At 38.9% G+C, this 22,334-nt stretch overlaps 1 protein-coding gene across 1 annotated transcript in view; it reads left to right on the forward strand.

The window, feature by feature from the left end:
- Positions 1–22,334, forward strand: part of LOC133633672 (CUB and sushi domain-containing protein 1-like) — a 1,183,208-nt gene that overhangs the window by 993,050 nt on the left and 167,824 nt on the right. The window lies entirely within an intron of this gene.

Raw genomic sequence — 22,334 nt, forward strand, 5'->3', positions numbered from 1 at the left:
AAAATTAAAAACAACTTAAACATAAAAAAATACTCTTTGAAAATTAAACTGTACTGCAAACAACTACAGTAGTTTTATGTATTAATATTGTACAGTATTTACCTTTGGGGACCAGCCTAATACAGTGTCTACTACAGGCTGCTCCTCCGTCCAGTGTCTGCCTATCATAAGCCATTTTAGGCCCCTGTATTCATTGAGCTGAGTGATTGTTTCTCTCATGAGATCTGGCGACACTATTTCTGACTCTCTCTTGTGTAACAATAGGAGCTAGGAAATGGTTTTGTATGTTGCGCACAGACCTCTTTGAGTGATGGACTGGAGAGGTCGGAGTTGACAACAACAGATGTCTGCATAAGACAAAGCTAATGCTCACTTGTCCAGTTTGTAGAGTATGTAGAATTGTTTTTTTTAAACATGTCAGGCAAACGATTTGGCAGCTTGTCAATGTTTTCATGGATTAATGTCCACTGTAGGTATGTTGTTTTGGCTCAGAAGCTGAATTCTGCTTTGGGGGGATGCAGACTAATGGTGCTTCACTTCGCCAAGTCTTCTACATAGTAGTACATGTTTTTAATATTTTAGTTTTTCTGATTCGGTTGGTGTCGTCGTTGCACTCATGTTGTCAGTTTCGGTGGTTAGAGGGCAGGAATGTGTCGATCTCTGGCTCATGGCGGTTTGTTTGCTTGATATGGCCATTGCACAATAATTGCACAGACCAGATATAGCCACAAAAAATATAGCTATATACACTACGAGCTCATTTTAATTGGTTGTGCCCAGGCAAAAGCAAGGTGACAGCAGGTAAACATACATTTAGTGATTCAACTCCATATAATTTACCCATACAATGGAAAATACAGCTGTGCACAAATACTACTTCAACCAGTGGAGGAAATGTTCGTAACTCAAATTTTGATCGTAATTTAAAGCATTACAAAAAGATAACTCTAAACTCAAATAACTCACAATTTGAGGTACTCACAAGATGAGGTATGCCTCTGTATTGGCAAGGAGTAGGTCAACCTGGACTTTGTGCAGGTAAGGACACCAGGCGATAAGCATGTATGAGCAGCTGAAGTCGCAGGAGGCGATTGCCCACAGGTGTGCTCTGTGTTCTTGTCTTCCATGTCATGGCAACTCATACTTGCCAACCCTCCTGGATTTTCCGGGAGACTCCAGGAATTCAGCGCCTCTCCCGAAAACCTCCCGGAAGAAATTTTCTCCCGAAAATCTCCCAAAATTCAGCCGGAGCTGGAGGCCACGCCCCCTCCAGCTCCATGCGGACCTGAGTGGGGACAGCTGCGACAGTCTGTTTCACGTCCGCTTTCCCACGATATAAACAGCGTGCCTGCCCAATCACGTTATAACTGTAGAATGATCGAGGGAGAATTCTTGGTTTCTTATGTGGGTTTATTGTTAGGCAGTTTCATTAACGTCCTCCCAGCGCGGTAACAAAACACAGCAACAGCAGTCACGTTTTCGTCTACCGTAAAGCAGTTCGTCTGCCGTAAACAGCAATGTTGTGACACTCTTAAGCAGAACAATACTGCCATCTAGTGGATAGTCTCCGGAACACTGAAATTCAAGTATTTATTTTATTTATATGTATAATAAAATATATATATATATATATATATATATATATATATATATATATATATATATATATATATATATATATATATATATATATATATATATATATATATATATATATATATATATCCATCCATCCATTTTCTACCGCTTATTCCCTTCGGGGTTGCGGGGGGCGCTGGAGCCTATCTCAGCTACAATCGGGCGGAAGGCGGGGTATATATATATATATATATATATATATATATATATATGTATATATATATATATATATATATATATATATGTATATATGTATATATGTATATATATATATATATATATATATATATATATATATATATATATATGTATATATGTATATATGTATATATATATATATATATATATATATATATATATATATATGATAAATAAATGATAAATGGGTTATACTTGTATAGCGCTTTTCTACCTTCAAGGTACTCAAAGCGCTTTGACAGTATTTACACATTCACCCATTCACACACACATTCACACACTGATGGCGGGAGCTTCTATGCAAGGCGCTAACCTGCAGCCATCAGGAGCAAGGGTGAAGTGTCTTGCCCAAGGACACAACGGACGTGACTAGGATGGTAGAAGGTGGGGATATATATGAAATATATATGAAATACTCGAGTTGGTGAATTCTAGCTGTAAATATACTCCTCCCCTCTTAACCACGCCCCCAACCACGCCCCGACCCGCCCCCAACCACACCCCCACCCCGCCCCGGCCCCACCACCGACCACGCCCCACCCCCCACTTCCCGGAATCGGAGGTCTCAAGGTTGGCAAGTATGTGGCAACTAGGGGTGAGAGAGAAAGCAGAAGAAGGCAAAACAGGAATGTAACTCACATACAAACACACTTGGAGCGGGATTTACTATAATCCTAATACGACACACTAAACACCGTGTGAAATCTATAAAATTGCATTAGTGAGCGTCTTGCGTGTGATCTACCAACACTGTGTGTACAAATCAAAAGTGGTGCTAACCGCCTAACTCAAGTGATTGTGCGTGTACTACACAGGGCGTCACCACGGAGACATTGGATCATTTACTGCACTTTTATTTTATCATGCTCCTTCTTTATGTGGTGTTTTCTATGTTTTCAAACAAGCAGGAGACATTTACCACTTTTTATAGGCACTTTAGAAGCAGTCGGGCAGTGCATCTACAGCGGAACGCACTTTTTTCACCTTTTTTTTCAGCCCCCAAGGTACACTCATGGCAGAGAGGCTGCACTTACTTGTGCACAAGATGCAAAAAAATGCATACTTTAAGAATTGTTTTTTTTTCATATAAGAGACATGTTAATATATATTTGAAATCATAAAATTAACAGCATTAAAAAAAAACGGCAGTCGACACCAAAACGCAGCAATTAAATTAGTTTTGATCAACTCCTTAACTCACCCAACATGCAGCCACAAAATTCTAAAAGTATGTTGCTGAATAGACAATATGTCTAATGTTTTTTTGTTTTTTTTGACATACTAGCAAATATGTTGACACACACACGTATGACAGAGGATTCTCTGCCAATTATCTGTGTTTGCAGCGGCAGTCGTGTGTGTAACACAGTTTGCACGGACAAAATAAAACGCTAAATAGTGCTCGCAAAACGGTGATGAGTGTTGATAAATCACATTGTGCAAGCTAAATAATTATATTTTCATTGTTTTGATTATCAGCGTATATTCTGCATATTAATTAAGACACAGACACACAATGGATTGCATGCCTTATTCCGCTCACTTAACAGACACAATCCACTTTGCACATGTTCAGTCGTTCAGCTTTGCTTGTGCTGTCAACTTTGCACATGTTTTAGTGCACACAAACCTTTAGTAAATCAGGCCCTTGGTGTATTATTAACTCAAGACTTGCAGGCGGCCCGTTGAGCTTTTCAATCTGGCCCGATGGACATTCCCAAATATTTTTTTTTAGATCTTTAAGATTGAAACTGCAGCCACTATTATGATGTGCAGTGATGTTTTCAAATTACCGTAAGTCTTGAACTATACAAAGTATTTCAATAGTTGGAATCTGAGCTTTTGCATGATATACTAGTTACTATGGTAATCTAATTAGTTACTATGGTAATCTTAGTCACAGCAGCTCTGATGAGGCACCAAGCAGTGTGTGTGGGGAGCGTTTCCACAGAGTGTTTCCAGAGTAGCCAGCCTGTAATGCGGGTGTCAGGGACAGACGCGGAAGGAGATTTTTACAGCAAAGTTCTAAAGCTTAGTGATATATCAGATACATCAGATTGTAGGTGGGGTTTTTTTTTTTTACACTTTGCGTTCATATTTCGCTGTGTTTGTTGCATTTTTGTTGCGTTTCGCTTGATTGTAAACTATGTCGATCGAGAGGGGGTGTGACGTTCATATGTTGTCAATATTCAGTGTTTTATCGTTCTTAGTTAATATTGTAAAACCCACATTCTTTATTTTCATGTACATTCTGGGTGTCTCATTCAGTAAAATTTTTTTTAATTTCGTTTAGTTTGTTCAATCAATCAATCAATCAATCAATCAATCAAAGTATATTTATATAGCCCTAAATCACAAGTGTCTCAAAGGGCTGCACAAGCCACAACGGCGGCTCAAATCCCACATCAGGGCAAGGAAAAATTCAACCCAATGGGCTACAATGAGAAACCTTGAAGGGGACCGCAGATGTGGGACCCCCCCGGTGCAATGGGCGTCGAGTGGATCTACTTAATAGTGTGAGAGTCCAGTCCATAGTGGGGCCAGCGGTCTGTCACAACCGTTTTAGCATCCAATCAGACATTATTGTGAGGTTTTGTATTAGTGTTTCTAAAAATCAGATATACCGGCCCCTAGACACATTTTTTTCTTTAAATTTGACCCCCTGAGTCAAAATAATTGCCCAGGCCTGATCTAGACCGGCACAATCTAATAAAAGACAAATCAAAATGTTTTTGGGCTGAGCATATTGCATACTTTTCGAAATTCAGATCTCATTAGATTGTTCAGATGTGAGTCTGTGTGAATGCTTTTTGTTTTGCTCTCCACCTTTTCCAATTGATTCCTTTCCCGTGTCTTCTGCTCCACATTGACTAGTTTCATCACATACTTTGGGCAGTTCTTTTTCCCTTCCTATTTCTCTGTCTGGGGCCAGGTCTTGGGGGCATTTAGACCAAGCTCATTAGACAGGTTGAGACCCCCTTAAATAATACAGCGCCACTTGCACTCCCTCCATTGCCTCTCAATTCGCCTTCCGCCGCCTCGCATATCCACCTTTCCTCTTTCCCTCTACATGTAGCGACTTCTCATCCTTTCTCTCCTGTGCTACTCCTGTCTGTCTGATTTGCTCGGTGTTGTTCTCTGATGCTCCCTCTCCCACACACACTACCCATCTCAAAATGCTCTTTTTATTGGTTCCCATGGTAACTAAGAGCTATTGCAAGAAAGAGGGAATTCTCAGTGACTGTTGATAGGTTTCTTTCTCGCCCTCGCTCCCTCTTTCTTTCTTTCTTTGTGTGTGTGTGTGTGTGTGTGTGTGTGTGTGTGTGTGTGTGTGTGTGTGTGTGTGTGTGTGTGTGTGTGTGTGTGTGTGTGTGTGTGTGTGTGTGTGTGTGTGTGTGCGTGTGTGTGTGTGCGTCACAGTGGGAGAGGGAGAGAAAGATGCCGCTATTATAAAGTGCAGCCAAGAGGCAGGACACACGCACGTATATGAACACTAATGAATATTTGAATGCAAATGTTTTTGAGTAGCCTTTGAGCAGTCCTTCAAATGTTAGGTCTGCAAACAAAGTGTATAGCTGTGTGTGTCCGTGTGTTATTGGGTAAGTGTGAGTGCATGCATCTTTATTGCATGAACCAACACACTGTCAAGGGACTGTGCAGTGGTTCACTTAGCTGACTTCCTTTAGTCCTTTGTGGGGTCATACCATCACCAGATGGTAGTATTTTGGCAATCTTGAGCCAACGGGAAACTAGTCATTGGGACTTGTGCTGGCGTGTTAGGGAATGGTCTTTTTTGCATTAGCAATAGAACCACAGAACTTTCCTTCAGAAGGTCTTATTTTTGTCTATCTGATGTCAGATGAAACAAAAAATTAGCTGTTTGACCACAATACCCAGCAATATGTTTGGAGGAGAAAAGGTGAGGCCTTCAATCCCAGGAACACCATGCCTACCGTCAAGCATGGTGGTGGTAGTGTTATGCTTTGGGCCTGTTTTGCTGCCAATGGAACTGGTGCTTTACAGAAAGTAAATGGGACAATGAAAAATGAGGATTACCTCCGAACTCTTCAGGACAACCTAAAATCATCAGCCCTTGGGCGCAGTTGGGTGTTCCAACAGGATAATGACCCCAAACACACGTCAAAAGTGGTAAATTAATGGCTAAATCAGGCTAGAATTAAGGTTTTAGAATGGCCTTCCCAAAGTCCTGACTTAAACATGTGGACAATGCTGAAGAAACAAGTCCATGTCAGAAAACCAACAAATTTAGCTAAACTGCACCAATCTTGTCAAGAGGAGTGGTCAAAAATTCAACCAGAAGCTTGCCAGAAGCTTGTGGATGGCTACCAAAAGCGCCTTATTGCAGTGAAACTTGCCAAGGGACATGTAACCAAATATTAACATTGCTGTATGTATACTTTTGACCCAGCAGATTTGGTCACATTTTCAGTAGACCCATAATAAATTCATAAAAGAACTAAACTTCATGAATGTGTTTTGTGACCAACAAGTATGTGCTCCAATCACTCTATCACAAAAAAATAAGAGTTGTAGAAAGTATTGGAAACTCAAGACAGCCATGACATTATGTCCTTTACAAGTGTATGTACACTTTTGACCATGACTGTACATAAACACACAGGGGGGCTTTTCCAGCGGTGTGATTTGTCTGGGAAAAAAAATGGAAATCTGGCTTTTCTGACCTGAAAATGAGGCTGTTGGGATTCATGCAAAATCTTTTGTTTTTTTTGGAGGGGTGGGGGGTGATGTTTCGCAGGAGCACATGTCAGGTGCACAAACCCCTGCAATTTACTGTAACCCAACAATCAGTCGTATTTTCAGTTCGGAACACGGATGATTCAGGTAGGCATAGGCAATATAGGAGACGGAAGCATTTGAAATCTTTAACTGACATGTTTTCCTTTTAAAAGCGCAACACAGCACTGTGTAACAGGCCCACCCCTTTACTCACCGGCTGTGACTCAGAGAGTGTTACGGATGGTAAGAAACATGCAGCAGGCGATCTGTAAAACGCTGTATCGGTAGCGCTGCCATGAATATGACTTGCTTAAACCAAACCAGTGATTCTCAAACTGTGGCATGCGCGCCCCATGTACTGGTATGTCAAATAATCATCTAATAAAATATTCAAATACAGTGTTACTGTTCAAATTGTGTGTACAATTACAGTGGCCAAAAATCATAAATCTACTTGTTAAATAAAACCTCTGCCTTGTTTTTAATGAATAATTACACCTACTATGCTACTGTATTTTAACGTTGACCTTTATGTTTTTTTTTTCTGAACTTGTTCTTAGTGAAAAAAGTCTAAGAACCATTGGTCTAAGCCACGGGTCGGCAACCTAAAATATTTATAGAGCCATATTAGACCAAAAATACATAACAATAATTTGTCTGGATTGGCAACACTAAATTGGCCCTAGTGTGTGAATGTGAGTGTGAATGTTGTCTGTCTATCTGTGTTGGCCCTGCAGTGAGGTGGTGACTTGTCCAGGGTGTACCTCGCCTTTTGCCCATGTGCAGTTTAGATAGGCTCCAGCAACCCCCGCGACCCTGAAAGGGATAAGCGGTAGAAAATGGATGGATGAATGGAATTTGTCTGGAGCCGCAAAAATGTTTACGCCTTATATAAGTTTTATAATGAAGGCAACACATGATTGGCAAGATGGCGGCGCCCTAAAGGCAGCGGCTTGCAAACGCTCTTGGGAGTGTAGAGCGATTTGGCAAAAAACACCCGTCATTTCTGTCAATTTCATGGCTGGCTCAAAGCGTGGACACTTAGTGATCACATACGACCGACAGACAATTCTGGATGTGGATGGATCGGGTCGTTATAGACTGAAAGATGCATGTACGGTGGACCTCCTCGCTAGCATGGGAATACTTCGCGGGCTACATCGAGCGGCCTTTGTAGCAGCGGAGTCAAGTATTAGCGGGAACCGCCAATGGAGGCGACGTAAGCGGTGTGAGCGGATGCAGAAGCGGGGATGCCGAGCGGGGCTAACAACAAAGAGAAAAGCTAACCAAAGAAGCGTGGAGTGTCCGGGTAAGAAGTCATTTAAACTAGAACTAGCCGGCGCCAGGCTGGATAATCCCTGCACACATAGCAATTCTCTTAGAATAAAACACAACTCACATAATGTTTTTTCTTTTGTGACCGTGTCAGAGGCAGTCACACATTGTACTGAGGTGGCTAACTATGATGCGTTCAGTTTATCGCAACATCAAGCAGACAATCTGAAAATCCCCGTCGTATCAATTCCTAGATATGGTCGAAACTATTTAAAGTGCACTACGCATAATAAACGCAACATTATTAATATTGCTACTTCGGATAATTTCAACAAACAATCCTCAAAACAGCCCACTACCTATAATATGGGCTTTTTAAACATAAGATCATTATCTTCCAAAACGTTATTAGTTAATGAAGTCATTAGAGACAACAAACTTGACGTCGTTGGTCTCGCCGAGACCTGGCTCAAACCAGACGATTTTTTTGCGCTAAATGAGGCATCTCCTCCTAACTATACCAATGCACATGTTGCCCGTCTTCTTAAAAAGGGAAAGGGTGTCGCACTAATATACAATGAAAACTATAATTTTACACCTAATCTAAATAATAAATATAACTCGTTTGAGGTGCTCACTTTGAGGTTTGTCACACCGCTGCCTCTCCACCTGGCTGTTATCTACCGCCCCCCTGGGCCCTATTCGGACTTCATCAGTGAATTCTCAGAGTTTGTTGCTGATCTAGTGACGCACGCTGACAATATAATCATAATGGGGGACTTTAATATCCATATGAATACCCCATCGGACCCTCCATGCGTGGCGCTCCAGACTATAATTGATAGCTGTGGTCTTACACAAATAATAAATGAACCCACGCATCGCAACGGTAATACGATAGGTCTAGTGCTTGTCAGGGGTGTCACCACCTCCAAAGTTACGATACTCCCGTACACTAAAGTAATGTCCGATCATTACCTTATAAAATTCGAAGTTCTGACTCATTGTCAACAAACTAATAATAATAATAATAACTACTATAGCAGCCGCAACATTAATGCTGCCACAACGACGACTCTTACTGACCTACTGCCTTCGGTAATGGCACCATTCCCAAATTATGTGGGCTCTATTGATAACCTCACTAACAACTTTAATGACGCCCTACGCGACACCATTGATAGTGTAGCACCGCTAAAGCTAAAAAGGGCCCCTAAAAGGCGTACCCCATGGTTTACAGAAGAAACTAAAGCCCAGAAATTATCATGTAGAAAGCTGGAACGCAAATGGCGTGCGACTAAACTTGAGGTTTTCCATCAAGCATGGAGTGATAGTTTAATAACTTATAAACGCATGCTTACCTCAGCTAAAGCTAAATATTACTCAAATCTCATCCACCTCAACAAAAATGATCCTAAATTTCTGTTTAGTACAGTAGCATCGCTAACCCAACAAGGGACTCCTCCCAGTAGCTCCACCCACTCAGCAGATGACTTTATGAATTTCTTTAATAAGAAAATTGAAGTCATTAGAAAAGAGATTAAAGACAATGCATCTCAGCTACAACTGTGTTCTATTAACACAGATACGACTGTATATACGACGGACACTGCCCTCCAAAATAGTTTCTCTCTCTTTGATGAAATAACATTGGAGGAATTGTTAAAATGTGTAAATGGGACAAAACAAACAACATGTTTACTTGACCCAATTCTTGGGAAACTTATCAAGGAGCTTCTTGTATTATTAGGTCCATCAGTGTTAAATATTATAAACGTATCACTTTCCTTTGGCACTGTTCCCCTAGCATTCAAAAAAGCGGTTATTCATCCTCTACTCAAAAGACCTAACCTCGATCCTGACCTCATGGTAAACTACCGGCCGGTGTCCCACCTACAGTTTATCTCGAAAATCCTCGAAAAAAATTGTCGCACAGCAGCTAAATGAACACTTAGCGTCTAACAATCTCTGTGAACCTTTTCAATCCGGTTTCAGGGCAAATAACTCGCAAAAATGACTAATGATCTATTGCTAACGATGGATTCTGATGCGTCATCTATGTTGCTGCTTCTTGATCTTAGCGCCGCTTTCGATACTGTTGATCATAATATTTTATTAGAGCGTATCAAAACGCGTATTGGGATGTCAGACTTAGCCTTGTCTTGGTTTAACTCTTATCTTACTGACAGGATGCAGTGTGTCTCCCATAACAATGTGACCTCGGACTATGTTAAGGTAACGTGCGGAGTTCCCCAGGGTTCGGTTCTTGGCCCTGCACTCTTTAGTATTTACATGCTGCCGCTAGGTGACATCATACGCAAATACGGTGTTAGCTTTCACTGTTATGCTGATGACACTCAACTCTACATGCCCCTAAAGCTGACCAACATGCCGGATTGTATTCAGCTGGAGGCGTGTCTTAATGAAATTAAACAATGGATATCCGCTAACTTTTTGCAACTCAACGCTAAGAAAACGGAAATGCTGATTATCGGTCCTGCTAGACACCGACAGCTATTTAATAATACCACCTTAACATTTGACAACCAAACAATTAAACAAGGCGACTCGGTAAAGAATCTGGGTATTATCTTCGACCCAACTCTCTCGTTTGAGTCACACATTAAGAGTGTTACTAAAACGGCCTTCTTTCATCTCCGTAATATCGCTAAAATTTGTTCTATTTTGTCCACAAGCGATGCTGAGATCATTATCCATGCGTTCGTTACATCTCGTCTCGATTACTGTAACGTTTTATTTTCGGGCCTCCCTATGTCTAGCATTAAAAGATTACAGATGGTACAAAATGCGGCTGCTAGACTTTTGACAAAAACAAGAAAGTTTGATCATATAACGCCTATACTGGCTCACTTGCACTGGCTTCCTGTGCACCTAAGATGCGACTTTAAGGTTTTACTACTTACGTATAAAATACTACACGGTCAAGCTCCAGCCTATCTTGCCGATTGTATTGTACCATATGTCCCGGCAAGAAATCTGCGTTCAAAGAACTCCGGCTTATTAGTGATTCCCAGAGCCCAAAAAAAGTCTGCGGGCTATAGAGCGTTTTCTATTCGGGCTCCAATACTATTGAATGCCCTCCCGGTAAAAGTTAGAGATGCTACCTCAGTAGAAGCATTTAAGTCTCATCTTAAAACTCATTGGTATACTCTAGCCTTTAAATAGACTCCCTTTTTAGACCAGTTGATCTGCCGTTTCTTTTCTTTTCTTTTCTACTCTGCTCCCAACCCGGGGTGGACCGCTAGCCTGTCCATCGGATGGGGACATCTCTACGCTGCTGACCCGTCTCCGCTCGGGATGGTTCCTGCTGGCCCCGCTATGGACTGGACTTTCGCTGATGTGTTGGACTTTCACAATATTATGTCAGACCCACTCGACATCCATTGCTTTCGGTCTCCCCTAGAGGGGGGGGGGGGGGGGGGGGGGGGGTTACCCACATATGCGGTCCTCTCCAAGGTTTCTCATAGTCATTCACATTGACGTCCCACTGGGGTGAGTTTTCCTTGCCCGTATGTGGGCTCTGTACCGAGGATGTCGTTGTGGCTTGTACAGCCCTTTGAGACACTTGTGATTTAGGGCTGTATAAATAAAAATTGATTGATTGATTGATTGATGATGTAAATATATTAGCTATATTAGCCTCCTATTAAAATTATTATGGGTCGCAGGCTGACGCAATTCTTCGTTGACAGAAATGTTAAAATTTATTTTGCACATTTTACAAAATTGGAAAACATTAATAAAACAGAGACTTCTCTGAGGGTGGGATAACTCCTGGAAATTACTGGCTTAGAATGGCCAAAGGTAAAGATGTGTGTGTCCATGTTGAAGAAAATAGCAGGCTGTCTTCTTCTAATGGATTTATTACAATCTTTGCAAGCTGGGTAATGTTTGCTGTGGTCTGGAACAACATGGCACACAAACAACTATCAGAAATGCAGCCAATATTACGTACAGATAATTAAAATTAAAGACGCAGAGGGCATAAGTAAAGAAAAATAAATTAGCTCAAATATACCTACAAACAAGCCGTAATAATGCAATGTGTACATACAGCTAGCCTAAATAGCATGTTAGCATCGATTAGCATTTAGTCATGCCATGACAAAATATGCCTGACGAGCACTACACAAGTCAATAACAACAACGAAGCTCACCTTTGTGCGTTCACGCAGATCATAAAACGTTTGGTGGACAAAATGACAAAGAAGGAGTGGCATAAACACGTCTTAACAAACTGTTGTCACATTCCATACAACTACGGTGAGTTCAAGGACCGCCAAATATAGGAGGACAAAACGACGCTCACTAAATACTCTCTCATCAGTGAAGGATAAACACAAACATTAAACTTTGGGCTTTTTTTACAATTAGGAAGGTTTGTGTCATGTTTGTCCTCCTACAGTAACCATATAAAAACAACAAATATATATTATTACCCCATCTTTTTCCATTTTTATACATTTTTGAAAAAGCTCCAGGGATCCAGTAGGGCAGCGTTAAGGAGCATGCGGCTCTAGAGCTGTGGGTTGCTGACCCCCAGTCTAAGCCATGCTGCCCATATTTAGACTAAAGCACAAATGTGACTGTGTGTCAGGGCTGACCCAGGCTAAATTTGGGTCCCAGCAGAATGTTATTTTGAGGTCTCCAGCTCCATATTACAAAAAAAATATATATATTTTTTTTATTTTAGTTCAAATTATTTTTTACACTTGTTTAATCATTAAAATAAATCAATGGGAAATAAAATGTTCAATAATTTGTCATTAGTGCACAATAACAAATTTAACATAATTGAAAATAAAGTCGCACCTGTCCCTGTATGTAGAATTACCAACCCAGCACTATGTGCCACCGGAGACAAAAAAAACAAAAAACGCTGGGAGAAATCTGCTGTTATATTCTTATCAACGAAGGTGCAGGAAGGGCCCTGTTGTGTGTTTGTGTTTGAGGCTGGAGTGTCTTAGTAAGGGGTGCCATATATGTGCCTACTTTTTGTTGTTTGCCAATCACGCCTACACTGTTACTAAATGGGGAACACATACAAGGGGCAACTTAATGCAGCAAATACTTACACAAGCAGCTAAGCACTAAACCAGGGGTGGGCAATTAATTTTTACCGGGGGCCGCATGAGCAACCCGAGCACTGCTGGAGGGCCACATCGACAATATTTCAATTAAATTTTGCTCAATATTATTTTTGATATATACCGTAAGATAAATAATAATAATAATAATAATAATAATAATAATAATAATAATTAATAATAATAGTAATACTTCAACATAGTGTGTGTAACAGCATTCCATGACTAATATAAATAAATTAACATTAATAATAAATGACAGTAAAATAAGCACACGTATGACTGAGGAGTCATAGTGTAACTTTGTGTGGTGTTTGAGTTGTCCGACTTTTTGTGTGGCCATAAACGCACCAGTGGTTTAGTGCTATGCGTGTTGGTGACAGATGACAAGTTGGTTTTGGCCTGGTTTGTACGGTACAAAATTACTAGTTTTTCGAGATAGAATTGTTTTACTCATGTTTTTGGTGTGATTATGTCCGAATATAAACAGTTTTGCTCAAAGTGTTCGATATAATTCCTGTCCTCGAAGCATCTCGATAGACGTTACAATAATTGAACGGTGTTCAATTGAACGGTGTTGACGAACACCGTTAGGGCCGCTTGTTGTCACTGTCACTCAAAGTTGCATTGCAAAATTACATAGAAGAAATATGTTTATTTTGTTTAGAATTCAGATGGGATTTGATTTGCTGCGCGCAGCAGACGCTTGAGCAGTGCGCAATTGCGCAGGCACGCACCTTCGAGGGAACGTTGCTTTGCAGTCCATGTCTTGTTGGAAACACGCCATTCTTCATCAACTTTTCTCTTTTTAGCGTCTCGGGTGTAAACCGTGCATCACTTGTCGCTGCATGTGCACCTTCACTCGCAGGTTACACACGGACACACGCCCATAAATAATAATTTTCAAAATAAAAGCAGCACAGTTGTATTGCGCGCACGACATAGATGTTTTTTCAACTTTATTTTGTAATTAATGATTGCAGCTGTTCACATTCACTCACAATCACGCACACGCATACGTCCACACGGAAGTAATACAAATAACGATTTTAAAAAACAAAAGCAGCACCGTTGTATTGCACACTCGACATAGATACTTTTTAAAATTTATTTTGTAATTTATAATTGGCCTCACGCGGGCCGGACAGGGACGCACAAAGGGCCGGATGCGGCCCGCGGGCCGCAGAATGCCCAGGTCTACACTAAACTATAACAACTACCTACCTTATTAATATGCAAAGCAAAGCATGATGGGAACAGGAAAGTGCTCCCTACTGATGCTACAATATGAAAGATAGCGTGGGTGGTTGTTTGTTTATATGGACAATGTGATTTTGTTGTTGTTGTATTACTCCATTATACCTGGTTATTCTTAAGAGGGTTTTTTTCCCCACATAAAATTAAAACATTTAAATGTCCAATTTTTCCACAGGTGTATGATTATTCGACACTACTCTAAGCCATATATGTAAGTCCTTAATTTTTTAAAAGGCATTAAAACTTTTTGGATTCATATTTATTTTCACTTTTTTTGCTCAAATCTCTCAATCAGCTTTAGCCCTAAACAAAAATACAAAAAATATTTCATTTATTTAAACCCTTTGGAGGCCTTTTTATCAAAATATGTCACAGTGTAAATAATAAATAAATAGTATAATTTGACTCAGCAAGTCATTTTACAAATTAAACATGTAAAAATATCTGACCAAAAGGACTTCAAAGGTGTTTAATATTAAATAATAATTACATGTTTGGTATTATTGTTTAAGACTGAATTTTACTGAGAATTTTAAGCAAAAAAGTATACAAAAAAAATGAAACTGAAAGGTTTTTTTTGCCCTTCAAAAACTTAAAGGATTTGTCTTGTTTGACTTTAAGGATAATTCTAATTGAATGCCCCCAGAACGTTAAAAGCAAAGCATTTTTATTTTTACTTTGACAGACCTGAATAGTAATTCAAATGCTTCAATAAAATTAATCAAATGATAACAAAATAACTCGTAAAAAAAAAAAAAATCAATAAGGGACAAGCGGTAGAAAATGAATGGATGGATGGAATACAAAATAAACTGTCATGATTAATGCAGGAAAACCAGCAATACAATAGACAGACAATTGTACAAAAAACAAAACATGTGCTTGTGTTGTAATATTGATGTTCAGAATTTGGGGTTTTGTGAATGTAACTCGTTTGTCGTGATCATTAATAGTGCATAACGAGGAAGTGTTGTGTTGAGCCGATCTACATTTCTGCCAGTGGCTGCTCGGTGTGTGTATTAAAAAAAAAAAAAAAGACGTTCAGCGAAGTTAATATCCCATATGATTTGCGCCTTTATTATTTTGTAAAACGGACCAAACTCGCCACAAAATTAACTACAACAAGATTGATTTTTCAAAAATGATTTTAAAGATTCAGAGTTGCCATCAATCCCATGTGGGTGCTCGGCATTGTCCGTGGGTGCTCGGGCCCCGAAGCACCCACGGGATCCGCGCCTATGGCTAGCGCTACGGAAAAATGCGTGTGTGGTGTTAAGGTCAGCACTGAAGTATAAAAGAGTGTCAGACTGTGTGGGCCTTTATCAGGACGCAACATTGCCTATAAAACATTACTTGCACAATATCACCTTCAAGTACTTCTTGCAGGTACATTTAGCACTGAAATGAGGTACTAATAGCTACTTGTTTTTCCAGTCTAGTTACTATTGTTTACTGTTTGTGACCACCAACAGGATAGGTATAGAATTTGAGAGTATGTAAAAATATGTTAACGGACAATTCATAACCATTTTCTTTGCCTTGTGATGGTTATACAGCCGGCTTTATTTTTGTTAAATTACATTTTCATGAATCAGAGATGAATGTCCTTTTATTTTTAAACAAGGATACCTCATCTTTATTTTGTGATAATATTAAGTGACGGCTGTTTGTGGAAGTGTGGTTGTGTAGCACTCGAGAGTTCGAGGTTATTTCCTTTCCTGTGATGAATCTAATCCCAAGAAAATTGAAGACACAATAACAATTTTATTAGCTTGTTTTCAGAAAATCGCAGGAGATGCCGCAACATAACCTTATAACACTCTGGGACATTTTTAGACTTTTACTTTTACTACGTTCTTTTCGGTCCAGAGAACCAATGTGTGTATTCGTTGCAGATTGAAAAACTGTAGGTCTTCAAAAGGGTGTGTGTGTGTGTGTGTGTGTGCTTGTAGTGATCAAAGCACATTTGTATGGAGGCTTGTTGGCACCTGAGCCTGCAGCAGCACCACTTGGGGATTGTAGGTAGATCAAGAACACACCTCCAGACCTAAGAGTTTAAATGCAGCCGCACAGTGAGAATGAATCCAGAAAACATCAGTCGATGCAGGAGCGGATGATTACTCTTTTGGTTCATGAAGCAAACAGGAAGCAGGAAGGCATAGTTAGGCATGAGAGGCCAGTGAGTGCAACGGCTCTCTTGCAAATAGCAAGATAAATAATTTTAACTAGGTATTTTTTTTCCACTGCGTTCATTCATTTTCCAAGTAATCTCATACAGTCATGATCACCCTAATTCGGTTTTAAGATGGTGTGCACTCAGCAAAGGTCCACTGCTCACAAACGGGGTGGACCACTCATCTGTGCATCAGTTGGGGATGTCTCTGTGCTGCTGACTTGTCTCCACTCAAGATAATCCTCTGCTGGCCCCACTATGGACTGGACTCTCACGCCATTAACTACATCAACTCGACATCCATTGCACCGGTCGCAAGGGCGCAAGGGGGGGGGGTCCCCCACATCTGTGATCCCCTCCAAGGTTTCTCATTGTATCCCATTGAGTTGAGTTTGTTCTTGCCCTGATGTGGGATCTGAGCCGAGGGTGTTGTGGCTTGTGCAGCCCTTTGAGACACTTGTGATTAAGGGCTATATAAAAAAAAAAGTTGATTGATTGATTGATTGACTGTACGGAGGTTCATTTGTATCTTTATTAGCACAGCCTTGTTTATACGCAGAATGTATGTAAATTAATTTTTTGCGTTTGAGGTTTGGGGACTGATTTTTTTTTTTGCTGACAATTTCATTAAATAAAAATATTGGGAGCAAAATATGTGTGTTTGAAAATTCAGTTTGTTAAAATACTGTGTTTTAAAATTCAGTTTGTAAAAATTACATTGATCAAAATTCAGATGAGCTGGCGACTTGTCCAGGGTGTAGATAGGCTCCCGAAACGGACAAGCGGTTGAAAATGGATGGATGGAAAATTCAGTCTAAAAAAAAATCAGTGCAGTTAAATTTGGTGCAGAAATACTTGTTGCTTTTAAACTCAAGTAAATTGAAACTGAAGCAAAGATTTTTTTTTGCACTGAATTTTTATAAATTTTTGTTTTATAAATTGAATATCAAAACACTGTATTTTAACAAACTGCCTTTTTAAACATACACACTTTTGCTCATACATTTTTTTATTCAATGCAATTCTCAGCATATTTTTGATCTAAAAAATTCACTTCACAAAAAAAAAAGCAAAAACCATAAATTGTGTGTCAAAAAAGCTTTGCTTATAAAGACACAAATGAACCCTTCATATCACTGCATGTCTAAGACTAGATTTACTCCGTCAAATATTTATAGCAGATATTTGTCATTCTCTACCTGCCTTTGTGTCCATGTACAATACAGTATGGTATTACCATTGCTCTTATAACACATGGAACAACTCACATGTGCAAACCTCCAAAATGCTGGCCCAAGTTAACAACAGTTCTTTTGGAATTATTCCATTCATTTCTCTGTCTTTACATTGCCACGATCCATACAAAAATGTCACCACATGAGAGCAAAACTGGAAATGTGTGACTTGAAACCACAAGTAAATCCAGCCTAAAGTCTAAGCCGGAGTGTTCTTGCATCAAGTGAATTCACTTCCCAATGCAAGCGGTTTTAGAGACAAATTTAAGGCCACACTGAGGATCATCCCCTGAAAAGTTTCAAAAACTGAAAAGTTCCTCTTTGCTGGTCTTTTCTTTCACCTAACATACATAGTTGTCATGACTTACATGGCTGTAATCAGCTCTGAGGTTGCTCAGGTCCAGACTTTTGTATTTTATAAATGACTGAAGTATAAGACAGGACGACATCTATACATGAAATAAAAAAAAAAACAATATTCAGTATATATATAGCAACATCTTTAATGGTATTGTGGAAAGTTCTACATAGTTTAACTTGAGTCCGAAATGACATGCTCACTAGCATGGATCGACAAGTTATAATTAGTGGAGTCAAATGATACTTTTTTTAAAAATCAAATGAATCGCATTTGGCATAATCATGATTAATCAATTACTTGTTTGCATAATTTAAATTAACTTAATAAGATAGCCCGCTATTTGGACAGAAAGGCAATTTTGTCAGAATGTCAAATAAATATATGATGATGTCATACATTTGTTGAAATTTTTTACCTAAATGCACGTCATTCATTTGCTAAAATGTGGCGAACGGTTTTATACAAAGTCCAGTCAGGGTTTATGTTGGAGTAAAATTTAATTAATTCTGGCAATGATTAAAATGACTAAAATACGATAAATATTTAACATGAATAATTACACTTGTTCTAATATTTACATATTATATGTGAACGTGTCTGTTACTACATTATATATACATTAGCAGTGGGTACACAAAATGTAGCTGGAGGGTTTTAAAGTAGTTTTAGATATTATTATATATTATAGGGACGGTTAGATATTATTATATATTATAGGGACGGCGTGGCGAAGTTGGTAGAGTGAATGTGCCAGCAATCGGAGTGTTGGTGGTTACTTGGGTTCAATTCCCACCTTCTACCTTCCTAGTCATGTCCGTTGTGTCCTTGGGCAAGACACTTCACCCTTTGCCTCTGATGGCTGCTGGTTAGCGCCTTGCATGGCAGCTCCCGCCATCAGTGTGTGAATGTGTGTGTGAATGGGTAAATGTGGAAATACTGTCAAAGCGCTTTGAGTACCTTGAAGGTAGAAAAGCGCTATACAAGTGTAACCCATTTATCATTTATTTATCATTTAGATGTCTTTGAAGGCTACAATGGTGGCTCCCATTAGCCATTTTTCCAAGCGTTTTTTTATCATCTTTATTTATCAACTGCACTTTTTCCCCAAAAAGTGCAGTTCCCCTTTAACACTTAATTAGACACTTCTTAAAATATTGGAAATTCAAATAAAAGAAAATATAATTGCATCTCACTATATTTATATTATTTGATATACAATAGTACCTCAACGTATAAGCTTAATTGCTTCTGTGATGGAGCTCTTAACTCGAAAACAACATCGGCCATTGACATTAATTAATTATTAACAGACACACACACACACACACACACAAAAACACCACAATGTAAACATGTACCATGCATTTTGAAAAGAAAAACAAACTTGCATACATTTGTTGAAAATAAATCAATAATAATAATAATATTTAATAATATATTCCTTCAGCAGCTTTTATTAAATTCCAATAGTGTCATGTTACAGTAAATGTGTGTTTCTATTGAAATGCAGTGTGTATCACAACTGCACATGAAAGGTTCCATTTGATTTGTGCTGGTTGTCTGTGTGAAATTGGGATTAGACTCGGTTAGGCTTTTGCATAATACCGTAAGTAACCAATATGTATTTTATGAGTGAGGCAAGTCCATAACATAGCAAGTTTTTGTTAGTACAGGATTTTCTGCGATTCCAAAACATTTATTAAGCTGCGCCTCAAAAATATCACTTTGGTGCATGAAAATGTAACATTTTTTGAAATCCTCTTTTCTTGATTTCGCAGTTAAATTTTATCAGTAGCTGATATGGAATAAGGTGCACTGTGTGTGTTCGAATAGCAAAGCTACAAGGGCACAATGTCAAAATCAGCTGCAAAATGCTGCTTTTCTGTTTTTGTTTTTTGTAGCCTTTCATCAAGTTACTTGGAAATTAGGTAAATACAGTTTCCAATGTCTTGATGTGTGCAACCATTGGCCAGAGGCAACATTAGGTATGTTTTTTTTGTGGCACTTGCTTGTTGTTGGAAACATAACCCATTGGAGTGTTCAAATTGTCCTGCTAATAAGCAGACAAAAACAAGGACATACATGCATAACTATACAATTGTGTAGTATGTATGTGTACTGTATATAGAAAACGTTATACATCTAATGTATTGACCATGCAATCTATTACGTACCAAGTAGGCATCCAGTGCTGAAAAAACGGTGTCATGAATGTCTGTGAGTTGCATATTAATAGCTTTATTATACTATGCATAATAACATGGTTAAAAGGTGATAATCTTAGTTGCCATTACTATACTGAACCATGTCTTGATTTTCCCCACTAACATAACTTGAGCCAAACGTCTGTTCCTAATTGACAAAGTTATAATTACAAGTGTGGAACACCTTTAAATACATTTCCAATTAGAATCAGATCCTAGTATATTTTAATGCAGGGTTCCTAAAAATGATACCGTAATAAAGAAAACAAATCCTTAACATTAGGATTAAATGAACAGGACTCTCCAATCAATGTGGTCTACAAAAGCAAATAAAAGGTCTGAAATTAGTGCCTGGTCAAAATACGTCCTGATGTACTTTTTGTTAAGCTATAACGATAGCATTAGCTACATTTGAAGCACCATGTCCGGCGCCTTCAAAATGTCCATTGTGCTCTTTTACCATTGGTTTGAATCCCATGCTCGTTACACTTGTCGTACTGTTGTTTACAATGAATTCATCATTGGTATTAATGCTAGCTGAGTATTTTGCTTCTTACTTTTGATTGATTGATTGAGACTTTTATTAGTAGGTTGTACAGTGAAGTACATATTCCGTACAATTGACGTCTGTTACAACCTTGGTTATGTTGTGCAACATACATGTTAATAAATAATCGTGTGGTCAAATAGTTACTGCATTTACCGGACTATAGAGCACACCGGTAGATAAGAAAAATGTTTTACATATATTAGCTTCACCGGCCTATAAGCTGTAGATATACTGTATACAATGTGAAATGACTTATTTACAAAGAAAGATTTTGGAAATGTTTATTTACGTACCTTAATTGTTTCCAAATGTTGTCTGTAACACAGCAGTAAAACAGCTGACCAAACAACAGAGAAATCATCATCATGGACCCACGAGCAGAGGAAGTTAGCTCTCCAATCAGCTAAAAAGACTCAACGCCACGATGACGTTTTGGTGAATTTACCGAGGAATTTGTGAAACTAAAACAATACAAAAATAATGTCATCGTAAGTCAATAATACTAACACAGACACTCGTAAACATGTTAGCATATTAGCTAATGCTAACGGTGCTACCTTTATTGCGTTACAATAGCATGTACAAATACGCATGAAAACACTTCTAAAGACATCAGACGGTTTAGTAAATGGTAAATGGGTTATACTCTTATAGCGCTTTTCTACCTTCAAGGTACTCAAAGCGCTTTTAGTAAGTTATATTATAAAACCTACAAACGTTGCTTGGAGTGATGAATGAAGAAACCATACAATTAGAAACGCTATGGACGACTAGAAGACGGAACAGCACTTGTACTTCCGGTTCAAAGCACTAAACAGAAGAAAACATACTGTTGACGTTCAATCCGCAGCACCTGCAGTAAGCAAACTCTTCCAAAAGATGGCGCCATAGCACAACTAATAACACAGCTTGTAGGTGTTTCTGCTTGTGCTTTATGAAAAGTATTTGTTGAATACAAAACATTGTGGCCGTTAGCGAAGAACAATTCATAAACTGGCCGCAACGTTTTATAAGCCGCAGGATTCAAGGCGAAGGAAAAAAGTTGCGGCTTCTAGTCCGGAAAATATGGTAAGTACAGTGTTGTCTCAATTTATGATCTCAATTAGGTCCGACCGAGTTCATAACTCAAAACACTAGTATCTCAAATTAGTGCCGGCCATTGAAATTAATTGAATTCCATTTATTCACTGCTCGCCCCCCAAAAACAGTACAATTTTAACATGTAACATGCTTTTAAAAAGAAAAGCAAACTTTTAGATGATAATTATTGTTTGAAAATTACAATAGCATGGATTACAAACGACTACAGGACTATAGTTTTATGAAATGATGTAATAATATTGGTCAGCATTTATCTTGGGGAGCGGACAATAAGACAATGTAACAGTAAGAAGTGTTATTGTTGTTTATGTAGCACACAGACGTCTTTTAGTGACGGAACGGAGAGGTCATAGTTGACATCATATGATGTATGTGTACCAAGGGTACTGCTTGATCGTCCAGTTTGAAGAGCCAAGAGACAGAGCGAACTGAAACACGTCAAACACACCATTGCTACAGTAGCATCCACATATTTT

This window comes from Entelurus aequoreus, linkage group LG02 (genome assembly GCF_033978785.1).
Source record: "Entelurus aequoreus isolate RoL-2023_Sb linkage group LG02, RoL_Eaeq_v1.1, whole genome shotgun sequence".
In the NCBI taxonomy this organism is placed as follows: domain Eukaryota; kingdom Metazoa; phylum Chordata; class Actinopteri; order Syngnathiformes; family Syngnathidae; genus Entelurus; species Entelurus aequoreus.